Here is a 10,774-nt window from a genome sequence, read left to right on the forward strand (position 1 = left end):
GGGAGAGGGTGACAGAAGGCCTGTGGGGGGTTCGGGTCCCCTGCAACCCCCACAACAGCTCTGTGTCTGTGTTTCATTCATTGTTATCTACAGGTCCTCGTAATTTAGAAAACAGAGTATAAAATCACTGAATCTAAAACACCTGGGTGTTAAAAAAATCAAGCGGTTTATTTTTTTTTTTTTTAGGTGAGGCGACCCTTGGTTGACCTCACAGGTTGCAAGGACCTTGTCAGCTTACAATTCCTTTTTTGTTTATGTTTTATTTTTTACGCCTACAGCACCTGGTCTTCCTAGGTGGTCTCCCATCCAAGTACTCACCAGGCCCGACGCTGCTCAGCTTCCGAGATCAGACGGGATCGGGCGTGTTCAGGGTGGCGTGGTCGTAGTCAAACGGTCTATTTCAAACGGTGAGTGGACTTAGCGGCCCCACCTCGGGGAGACTCCGCTCGTGAAATCTTTAAGTGGAGCCTTGTTGAAAAAAGCAGCCGTGACCAGGAAACGGGCCGCTGCCTGGGCTGGGTGGGGATACGGGGCCGGCAGCGTCCCAGGTCCCGCTCCTGCTCGTTCTGGCCTTCGCTAGTCCCGGTGTCGCCGCTGCAGAATCTCCTTAATGCCCAAGAGCGGCCGTGGGTGTCGGCCACGCCTGCCTAACGGGCTGTGAAACGAGCGGGGTGATTTGTCTCTGGCCGCCGAGCCCCTGGTTAAGTAATGGCCAGGACGGCGGAAGGAAGGCCATGTGTCTTGTCACCAGACAAGGGCTGGAGGCGCTGGCTTCCCTAACCGCAATTGATTAAAAGGTAAAAATATTTATGTGCACACGACTCGTTTTCCATTACCTAGAATCTCTTTTTTTTCTCAGTAATGGGCTTCTCCATCATCATTTTGGGAGAATGCTAATGTGATGGATCTTTGTTTCTCTAATCACGGTAACTCCTAACCGGAGGCCGGGCCCCTGCTCGCGCCCACTGTGCCCTCACCCCTGACCGGGCGCCTCCTCAGAGGTTGTGTAATAAAGTCCGGCCTCTTCCTCTCCTTCGCTCTCTGTTTCTCTCCCTCCCGCACTCGGGGAGGCCAGCGGTCCCGTCCTGAGCCGCCCCACTGACAGCCCACAGCAGGAGAGCGAGCCTGGAGCGGGCCACAGCCTGTGAGCGGCCGCAGGGCTGAGGACACGGCCAGGCCGCCCAGCCCCTGACCCACACGACGCGTGACAAGCCAAGTGCTACCGTTGTAAGGTGCCGGGGTCTGGCTAGCTGGGGGCGGCGGTAGGTGAGCAGCGCAGGTCGTCGCCCGCTGGGGAGCATCCCGTGGCTCACGGAGACGCTCGGCTGAGTGGCCGGAGCACCGCGGCGCTGCAGCAGCTGTCCTGTGTCCGGCGTCCACATGGCCGTTTTCCCTGTCCGTCGGCCTGCCTGCACTGTGCCGCAGCCCTCGAAGCTACGTGGGACCCACGTGGGACCAGGGCCGTCCCCAGACTGACCCCTCAGGGCCCAGCAAGGGGGTCGTGGGTCTTTGAAAAAGAGACTCAGGGCTTGTACCCACCCCCCAGAGAAGGGCTCGGTCTCTTGGCAGTGAGCACATGCCCGCGGTGGCCCTGCCTGACCGCCCTGGAGCTGTGTCCCCTCCCCAGGGAGGCCTCCAGTCCCGAGTTCACTGCGTGGGGCCTGAGCCCGCTTTCCACACGGTGCTGGCCCCACATGCCCTCACCCAGGGCCCCTTGTCGCCCCGTTAGCCGGGAGGGTCACTAACGCGCTGGCCAGGCCCCACCGCTCCCAGCTCCCTCTCCTGTGGATCCGCCCTCAGCGCGGCCACGTGTCTGAACAGAGGCTTAAGTTCTAGAAAGCAGTAGCTTCTCTGCATAACGTTTCACTGAGAAAAGACCGTTTCGCTTTCGGGCGATTTTTTGAAAATTCCATTCACAGGCGTTTAAACATCTCGGTGTGGGGCCGACTGCGTTTTCTGCTGGGTGCTCAGGGGACACCAGCTGCCTCTGCGTCCAAAGGGCCCATCCCTGAAGGGAGGCTGGGGTGACACTGAGAGCTATGGGTGGGGCCTGACGGGCAGCCAGGTCAGGGAGCTGCTGGCGGCACACACTGGTGTCACAAACGTGCCTCAGTCACGTGCTCCCCCAGAACGGGGCCTGGGGGAGCCCACGGTCATCTGGGGGCCCTCCCACCCACCCTGGGCATCAGACTGGACTCTGCTCCCCCTAAAGTGCCTCTGGAGGGAGACCTGCCACATTCACACGCAGGCTGGCTGCCTGGAGGAGGGTCACCTCTGTATCTGTCACCCATAGCAGACTGCGGCAAAGCAACGCTTCCCCCCGACAGCCACTGCCCGTCGTGGCAGGAGCGGGGGGAGGGCTGGGGGCAGCTGGGGGATTAGGGATGCTGGGAAATATCCATGGAGGACAGCCCAGGCGACGGGCCGTCATCGCTGCCTGCGGGGGGTCCCCACCCCAGGGCAGTGCTAGGAACCGGCCCATGGCTTGCAGGGCTGGGTGTGGGTTTCTTCTGCTGTGAAGGTGGATTCTGGGGTCACACTCCCTGCAAAATGCCTTGACGACCCATCACTGGGAATTTCGCCGAGGGCACCTGGAGTTCACAGACCAGGAGTGACTCAGCTGTCACCTTCTCCTGGTGAGCGGCCTGGCTTCATTCCCTGGGTGTCTGTCTGCAGCTTGGGGCCATCGTACACTGCGCGTGCCACGTCAGGCCGGCGCGGGGGACAAGCGGCTCTCAGCGAGCCTGCAACCACAGCGCACACCTCTCACACCGTTTGCCCTCGGGGCCTGGGGACCTTGCACGCCCCTCTTCCTCACTGGACCATGAGCTCTGGTCACAGATGCAGCTGCCCAGTGTCCTCTGCGTCTCGGCCGAGGGCAGAGCTGGCACCTGGTGGGCACTCTGGGACGTCCACTCACTGAACAAAGCTGAGTGGCCTGGAGGGCTGGTCAAGGCCAGTGTCAGGGCAAGGCCACCGTCGGCCCCAGAGAATGGTTTCCAAGGAGCCCCGATGGCTGTCTGTTGGTGGGTCTGAGGATGTCAGCAGTCACCTGAGAAGGCAGCCGAGGGCTGTCCCCGTCCCCCGTCCCCCGTCCCCTGTCCCTCGTCCACCGTCCAGGGCCCTCCACTCTGGCTCATGCGTCCTAGGCGAAGATGGATGCTGATGAGCAGCGGGCAGGGCTGGTCCTTTGTGGACCCCCAAGGGGCCTGGCTGGCCGGAGACCACATGTGACTAACAGTGAGGTGAGGCACAGCCCTGCCGTGGAGGGTCACTCACCTCAATGCGGGAGCTCTGGACGGGTGGAGAGGAGCAGGCCGGCTGGGGCCACCCCCGGCCGAGAAGCCCTGTCCCCGTGGCCTGGAGGGGGGGCTGTGCACATGCACACATACACTGCCACACGCTTGCACACAGGTCTGTGCATGTGCTCACACGTTCACAGGGATACAGGCACACATGTGCATGCTCACACGTGTCTGCGTGTGCACACGAGCGCACGAGGAAGCTCCCAGCTGCATCCTCACCCCTCAGCTGCCTCCCCGGGGGGCTTGTCCTGGTTCCCTGTGGTAGCCATAAACAATGTCCAGCTCTGAGCTCTCAGGGGCTGCTCCAGGAGGCATCTTAGCCACAGCTCAGAGCAGAGAAGGTGGGGGGACCTTCCCCCACGGCCCCCAAGGGCTGGCTAGGCTCTCATGGCCAGGATTCCCTTCTGGGCCCCTGGGCCTCACTTCATAGGGACCGGTACCCATGGCTCTGGGCCCCGCCCTGAAAAGACCCTGGCGTGTGCCTGCCCTGGGTGTCCTCAGTTTACCCACTTGTGCGACCGACGGGTGGGTCAGAGGGTTGCCAGGGCCCATTTCGGCTCTGCTGGTGGACAGCTCATCGCCACGCTGTCACGTCCTGGCCGGCTTTTCCTGCTTCCCCGTGGTTCTGTGACAAAGGGGGCATGCTAGTGCTTAAACCGTCCTCACCTCTTACTATTTTTGCAGGAAGCTAAACGCAATTGTTAAAAATAGAAATAATGAGGGAAAGCAGAAGCCTCTGACCTTGAGTCACAAGGACACACAAGGCTCCCAGAGTCCTCTCTGGCCTGTGATGATAAATGATCATCGTGCTGCCTTTGTCCTCGGCTAATTTATCCGTGGCCCACAGAGAGGTTTCTGGCTTTTTTTTTTTTTTGGGAAGCTGGAAAGGTGCTTCAGGCCTGACAGCTCTGCCTGCTCCTTCGGGTGTTCCCAGCCTGACAGTGCTGTGCGGCGCTTGGCCCAGCTGCTCCGGGGACCTCGCGCTGCCTGTGCCCGTCTGCCATGCGTCCCCCTGCCCAGGGTCTCCGGAGTCGTGGGGCACCATCGGCTCCAAACGCCAGAGGCCTTAGGGTGCGGGGTGGCTCTGCGGTGCACGGGCCACATCCCCAGGGACTCACGCCTGGCCTTCTGCCACCTGCAGTGTTGGTGGCCTGAGCCGTGATCAGGGCAGAGCGAGTCCTGGTCCCTGGTGCAGCCTGTCCTGAAGGCCATACCCTCTGTAGGTGACGTGGGGGCTTTTGCAGGATTGGGGGGGTACCCTAGCCCACCCGCAGAGGGGAGGCGCGTGGGCAGGTCCCAGAGCCCAGCCCGGAGCAGAAGGAGCGGCAGGGCGGGCGTGGTGACCCCTGGAGGCTCCCGGTGAATTCCCACCCGCTGTTCCTGCTTCTCCGCTTCTCCGTATTTATAGTCTGAAAGCACCCCCCAAATCCTCACCCATGCACCCACGAGGGCCAGGCCAGGCTGGGCAGTGAGGGGGAGACAGACCATCGCAGGAGGGGCGGTCAAAAGGAGCCGGGGTCCCCCATCCGCTCGGGGTCCCCCGAGGGCCAGAGACAGCGGCTTTCAGACGGGAGCTCGGCCCTGTCCTGTATCTGCCTGTTTCCATGGTAATGTGGAGAATGAGGGCGGACATCCTCCCTGGCAAGGGCTGTCCAGGGACCCTCTGGCCACATCCCCCAGGGCAGAGCCTGGAGCCTGCAGAGGACAGAGGTGGGTGGGGAGCCGAGGAAACCTGAGTGGGCCTCGCTGGGGGTTCGGCCTGGCAACCTGAGGCCCCCAGCTCTGCAGCCGGCTGCCCCCTCAGGGGCGGCTCCACACCCCCGCCCTGTGTGCTTCATTCAGCAGCATGATTTTTTTTGCTCCAGACCTAGAAATTTGAGGGTTCCGAAAGAGGCGTTTTGCTGTAATTTATTCTCTCACTCGAATCTTGCATCAGCCTCTAAATATCAAATCATATTTGTCTCATATTGTCACGTTTTCATCTCTAATCACCAAACCTACCAATGACATTCATGCGTAAAATCATGTTTGGTGAATGCCTTTTGATTTTGCAAAAGGCGACCTGCTAAAATTATTCCTCTATACCCAGCGGAAGACGGAATGTCACCGGCCACTCCCCGTGAGGGCCCCTTGTCAGAGACAGGCAATCTCGCACCACTTGTGGTTTGCCACGACTTTTTAACGGGAATAAGCACTGAATTTTACAAAGCGGTTTTTCGGCGGCTATTGAATAATCGGCCGGTTCTCTCCTGCATCTGAGAGGTGGACAAGGTGTTGTGATCCCAGGGCCTTCTCTGGGGCATCTCCGTCCGCCTTCTGCTTCGCGGCCACTTCCTAAGGCAGGACGTGTCCGCGCTCGGACTGTCGGATGAAGCTGTCTGCAGAACTGGGCCCGCTTCTGCATCTAGGGATAAATATTTGACCATTTTCAACTTCTCCTAAAATGATTGGTCTAGCTCCATTTTCTAGGACTTCTTGAGTCAATTTTGGTCATTAGAATTTTCCTTTAAAAATACCTATTTCAGCTCGCATCATCAGGTACGATGGCGCTGAGCAGCTGTCCTTTGGGGGGACATTAATGCCCTTCCCGTGGCGAGTCACATGTCCTCTCTCGGTCCTGAAGGCACTCACTTGTCTTCCCTTTTCTCTCCTTAATCAGACTTCACATGTTCACTCTCCACCGGTCTTTTCAGGGAAAAGCTGTGTTATCAGCCAACTCAACCATTTTTTTTTTTTATTTTCGATTGCGATTGTTTTTGGTTTGTTCTATACGAATTCATTCCTTCTTTATTCAGGCCTGTTTTATTTATTTATTTATTTTCTAGTTTCTTGAACTGAAAGCTTAGTTCACTTATTTTCAGCCATTGTCATGTTCTACTAAATGCTGCTCTCTCTCGTGAGCAGCTCCTTGGTGGCGTCCCGCAGGTTTAATAGGCGCCGATCCTGTTTGTGCTCATTTTTGAATAGTCTATAATTTCCCTTTCGGTTTCCTTCATAATCTCCAGATGATATAAAAGAGTGTTTTTATTGGCGGTATTAATTTCCAGGTAGACATAATTTTAAGGTTTAGCTTTTGTTTTATTAAACTGCCTCGTGTTTGGTGCGCAGACTACATTCTTGTCATTTTCCTTACGGCCAATAGATAGACGATCCGTTTTTGTGGTTATTTCATGCCTGATAGAAAAGGATATCGATCAGGTATTTGAATGGTACAAAATGTAGATAAGAAAGTCAAGCTTTTTTATTGTTTTATTTGCTTGTTTCGGGGTTTCTTGATCTGTCGTTTTAAATCAGAACAAAGGAGCTCTCCTTTCAAAGACCCCTTAGGCTGTGACCGTGTGGCTGGGGAACCGGGGACGGGGCCAGCGTGGCTGAGGGACGAGGCCACGTTCGTACACAGAATGCTTCCCCTCTCCCCGCGGCCGCCCCCAAGTCCCTCAGGCCCGGCACAGAGGACACTGGCCTTGTGTCCCCTCTGCTCCGGAGGGGTCTCTCCTGCAGGCGTGTACCCTCCTCAGTATAAGTCCGGGTGGGGCAGACCCGTCGCCCATTGGCTCCACACTAGCCGAGTCCCCGGCAGGCAGGAAAGGCCGGGAACCTTCCCATGGTCTCAGGTTCCACCGGACGAGGGTCAAAACCACTCCCCATAACGCCTGGGCACACGGTGGATGCCCAGTGAAGTCACGACCCCCGCCCTGCGGCCCAAAGCACAAGCCCTCCCCCGCCAGCCCAACTGCCCCCACCTCGGCTCCCAGAGTAGCCTGTGTCCAGGGCTGGCCTTTGGACGCCAGCCCCTGGAGTGTCGCCGGTGGGTCGCCGGCAGGCCTCGCAGACTCTGGGAGGTGAAGGAACCAGGACCTGAGCCGGTGGACGGTCCCTCTGTGTTTCTCTCCTCGACACTGGGCTGGATAGCAGATGGCCACTCGGGCCAGGACTGGCAGGGGTGCAGTGGGGAGAGGTGGGCCGGGGTGTCTGTGGGCTGAGCTGCTCCCCTTTCTCCCTCCTGGAGGAAGAAGTCTTGGGCCCTTCTGGAGTGTCTCCCAGGCCCTCCTCCCCCTCCCTCAGCTCCAACCCCAACCCCAGAGCCGGAGTCCTGGCTTCCTGCCCAGAACACGGTCCCACGGGCCCCCATGCATCTGCTCCCTCCTGGGCGAGCTTCTAGTCAAGTGTCACTTTCCCGGGGGCCGTCCCTGACCACCCAGAGCGTCCACTTCCCTTTCTGCTGCACCTAATTTCCTGTGTGATTCCCGTCACCACCTGACGCATTGCACACGGGCTATTGGAGCGCCAGCTTTTGGGACAGAAAAGCCCCAGAACTGTTCCCCAGCCTCCCACGAGGTTGCACGTCGGCCACCTGGTGCCTGGGGCAGCCGGCCCGGGCCGGCCCAGCCTCTGCCCGGACAGTAAGGCAGAGAGGCCTGAGGGCGTTTCCTGTCCTGTGTGTGTCCGTATGTGTGTGTCTGTGCATGTGTGTGTGTCTCTGTGGCCTGCATGTGCGTGTCTGTGCATGCGTGTGTCTGTGTCTATTTGTCCAGCACGTGTGTGTCTGCACTGTGTGCATGTCTTGTGTCTTTGTGCCTCCCTGCATCTGTGTCTCTGTGCACGCATGATATGTCTTGTGTGTCCATTTGTGTGTCTGTGCATGCATATGTGTGCCTGCGTGTGCATCTGTGCATGTATGCACGACTCCGCATGTGTATGTATCTTGCGTGTCTACCTGTGTCTGCATGCGTATGTCTCTGTGTGCGTCTATATATGTATCTGTGCATTAATGTGTCTCTGCACATGTGTATCTATCTTGTGTCTGTGTGCATCTGTGCATGTATGTGTCTCTGCACGTGTATATATATCTGTGTGTCTACCTGTGTCTGTGCATGCTTGTGTCTGTGGTGTCATGTGTATCTGTGCATGCATGTGAGTCTCCCACGTGGGTGGGTATTCTTGTGTGTCTACCTGTGTCTGTGCATGTGTGTGGGTCTGTAATGTGTGTCTCTGTGTCTGTGCGTGTCCGTGTGCATCCATGCATGTGTCTTCATGTGTGTCTGTGTCTATTTGTGTGTGTCTGGACATGTGTGTGTCTCTGCACGTGTGTATATGTGTCTTGTGTGTGTCTGCCTGTGTGTGTCTGGTGTATATTGTTTGCTTTTTGCGATTTCCATAGATGGATCGATTGAACCTGATCAAATCGCTCCTCCCAGCAGAGTACAGAGGAGCCGGGCGGGGAGACCAAAGCTTTTCATTCTCTGTCCTCCTGCGGCGTGTGCACCGTTTTCAAAGGCTTTTTCACGTGTGTCACCTGAGCCTGTTGACACCTGAGCCCAGGTTGGACAGGGGCTGCTGGTCACCTCTTGGAGCACCTGTCCTGTGCCGGCCCAGGCAGAGCTGAGAACAAGCCTTTCTGAGGCTCCTGTCTGAAGCAGCGAGTGCATGGTAGGGGGACGAACCCCAAACAAGGACAGAGGACGGTTTTTCAGACTGCGACGGTGTCACTAGGAGGCAAATGGAATGGTGGGGCGCGTGGGGCGTGTGGGGGACACTTTTAAACGACCCGGTGGGACCATGCTTTTCTGAGGTGACAGTGGAGATGGACCAGTAACTATGTGAGGGAGCCACCCAGTGGGGGGCGGGAGAGACAAAGGACACCTCAGCTCCCAGGAGAAGGGGGTGAGGTCCTGGTTCACGGGGTCAGCCCACCCCACATCCAGCCTGAGGACATGACCGGGAGGGCTGGTGGGGTCTGGAGGCTGCGGAAGCCCAAGGCTGAGGGAGATGCTTGCCAGGCTGGACGACCACCGACCTAAGCCCCGTCATGTCACAAGGGAAGTCCTTGCCCCCTCCCACCCCCGGTGGGGGGCTTGCCTTCCATGTCAGTTTGGAGGTCACTTCCTGGGCCTCGCTGGGTGACCCTGTCCAGTTACCTCTTCTGCACATAAATGATGCTGACTGTGAAGGGAGGAAGCGGGGGGCTCCATCTCTGAGGATGAAACCGTCTCCCCAGTGAAACCCGCCTTCACCTCATGCTCCCCTAACTTCCAGCTCCAGGAGGGCGGAGCCCAGCCCTTCACATACGGCCTGGGAGACACTGACGGGGGAGGAGTTTGGGCCCTCCTTGCTCCAGAGTTTCTAGTGGGCTCCACTGCAGGACAGGCACCCAGCCTCAGTGGGGGGAGGGGGGGTGGTGGTGCAGGGAGAATGCCTCCCCACCCCCAGAGGCTGTAGCTCGCAGGGAGCAGCCAGCAGCACAGGGAGTGAGGGGGGATGTGGAGGCACCCGGGGTTCTTCACCTGCCCGCTTCAGAAACGCACCGCGCCTCTGGGAGGGAGTGGCGCCTGTGGCCAGGTTCACTCACCTTGCTAACCATGACTTTGGGCTGACATTCGTACCCTCTGTCCCCATGGGGCTGGGGTCCAGAAGCTGTGTGTGCTCAGAAGAGGCCACATCTACAAGTACTGTGTCCCTGGGCTGGCGATTCTGGGCATCTGGGAGGCAAATGAGGCGCACACACGCCCAAAGCCGGGGAGGTGGCTCCTCCCGCGCGCACCGGTACCGCTCAGTGCCCAGCCCGTCCCGGGGTTAGGGCGAGGGCGTGGTCCCCTTGGGGTGGGTGCGGCCTGGCGGGCATCAGGAGCCTCCGGATTTGGGTCAAACCCCGCGCTCCTCTCGTTGCGTCCGGCGCAGGCCCCATCGCCTCTTCCTCCCCCTCGCCCGAAGCGGGGGCGTGGGGCACAAGGTCGCCGTCTAGCGGCGCAGACGCCCAGCGGCTCCGGGGAGGGACTTGGCCTGGGTTTGGGCCCTCGCTCGTCTGGGGAGGAGCTGAGAGGCCGCAGCTAGCGGCAGGCGGCGGGGACGGGCCGAGGATGCGGGGCGGCAGCCAGGCCGGGGACAGCGCCCGCGCCCGCTGCCCGCTCCCGGCGCGCCGGCCTCTCTCGGGCGGCTCCGTCCTCCCTCGGCAAACCGCGGAAGGAGGCGCCCGCCCCTCAGCGGGCCCGGAGCTGCAGAGGCGTCGCGGGGCGCGGCCGAGGGGAGGAGAAAGGGGAGGGAGCGGAGCCGGCGGGGGCCCGGCAGTGACTCGCGGGGCCGCGGCTCCGCCAATCTGCGGGCGCTGACGCGGCGGGCGGCTCCGCGGCGCTCGGATATCTGCCCAGCCGGGCGCGGGGCGCCGGGAGGCTCGGCCGTGCGGGCGCTGCGCTCCGGTGACGGACGTTGCACCTGCCGGGGGACCTCGCCCGCCGCCCCGCGCGTCCCCGCCCCCCGCTCCGGGCCCGCGGCCCTGCGGCTCGGCCACCCCCAAGGCCCCCGCCTCCGGGCCGCAGCGCGAGGGAGCCGAGCCCTGCCCCGAGGAGCCGCCCCTTCTCCGCCCGGCCGGCCCGGCGCCTAGCGCGGCCCACGGAGCCGCGGATCGGATTGCGCCGCGCGGTCGCCGCCCCCACCCCCAGGCCGCCGCGCCCCGGCCGGAATGGGCCGCAGCG

The 10,774-nt window shown here is 60.3% G+C and overlaps 1 long non-coding RNA gene and 1 pseudogene across 1 annotated transcript; both read right to left on the reverse strand.

Moving 5' to 3' along the window:
• Positions 1 to 269: 269 nt before the first annotated feature.
• LOC120617210 (uncharacterized) lies at positions 270 to 388 on the reverse strand (annotated as a pseudogene).
• A 4,810-nt stretch (positions 389 to 5,198) lies between these two features.
• LOC120615811 (uncharacterized) lies at positions 5,199 to 7,166 on the reverse strand. The gene is made up of 2 exons (XR_005656367.1): positions 7,049 to 7,166; positions 5,199 to 6,958 (listed from the first exon to the last, which is right to left on the reverse strand). It is a non-coding gene; the product is annotated as an uncharacterized LOC120615811 (long non-coding RNA).
• Positions 7,167 to 10,774: the final 3,608 nt, after the last annotated feature.

This window comes from Pteropus medius, unplaced genomic scaffold (genome assembly GCF_902729225.1).
Source record: "Pteropus medius unplaced genomic scaffold, Ma_sr-lr_union100, whole genome shotgun sequence".
Classification (NCBI taxonomy): Eukaryota; Metazoa; Chordata; class Mammalia; order Chiroptera; family Pteropodidae; genus Pteropus; species Pteropus medius.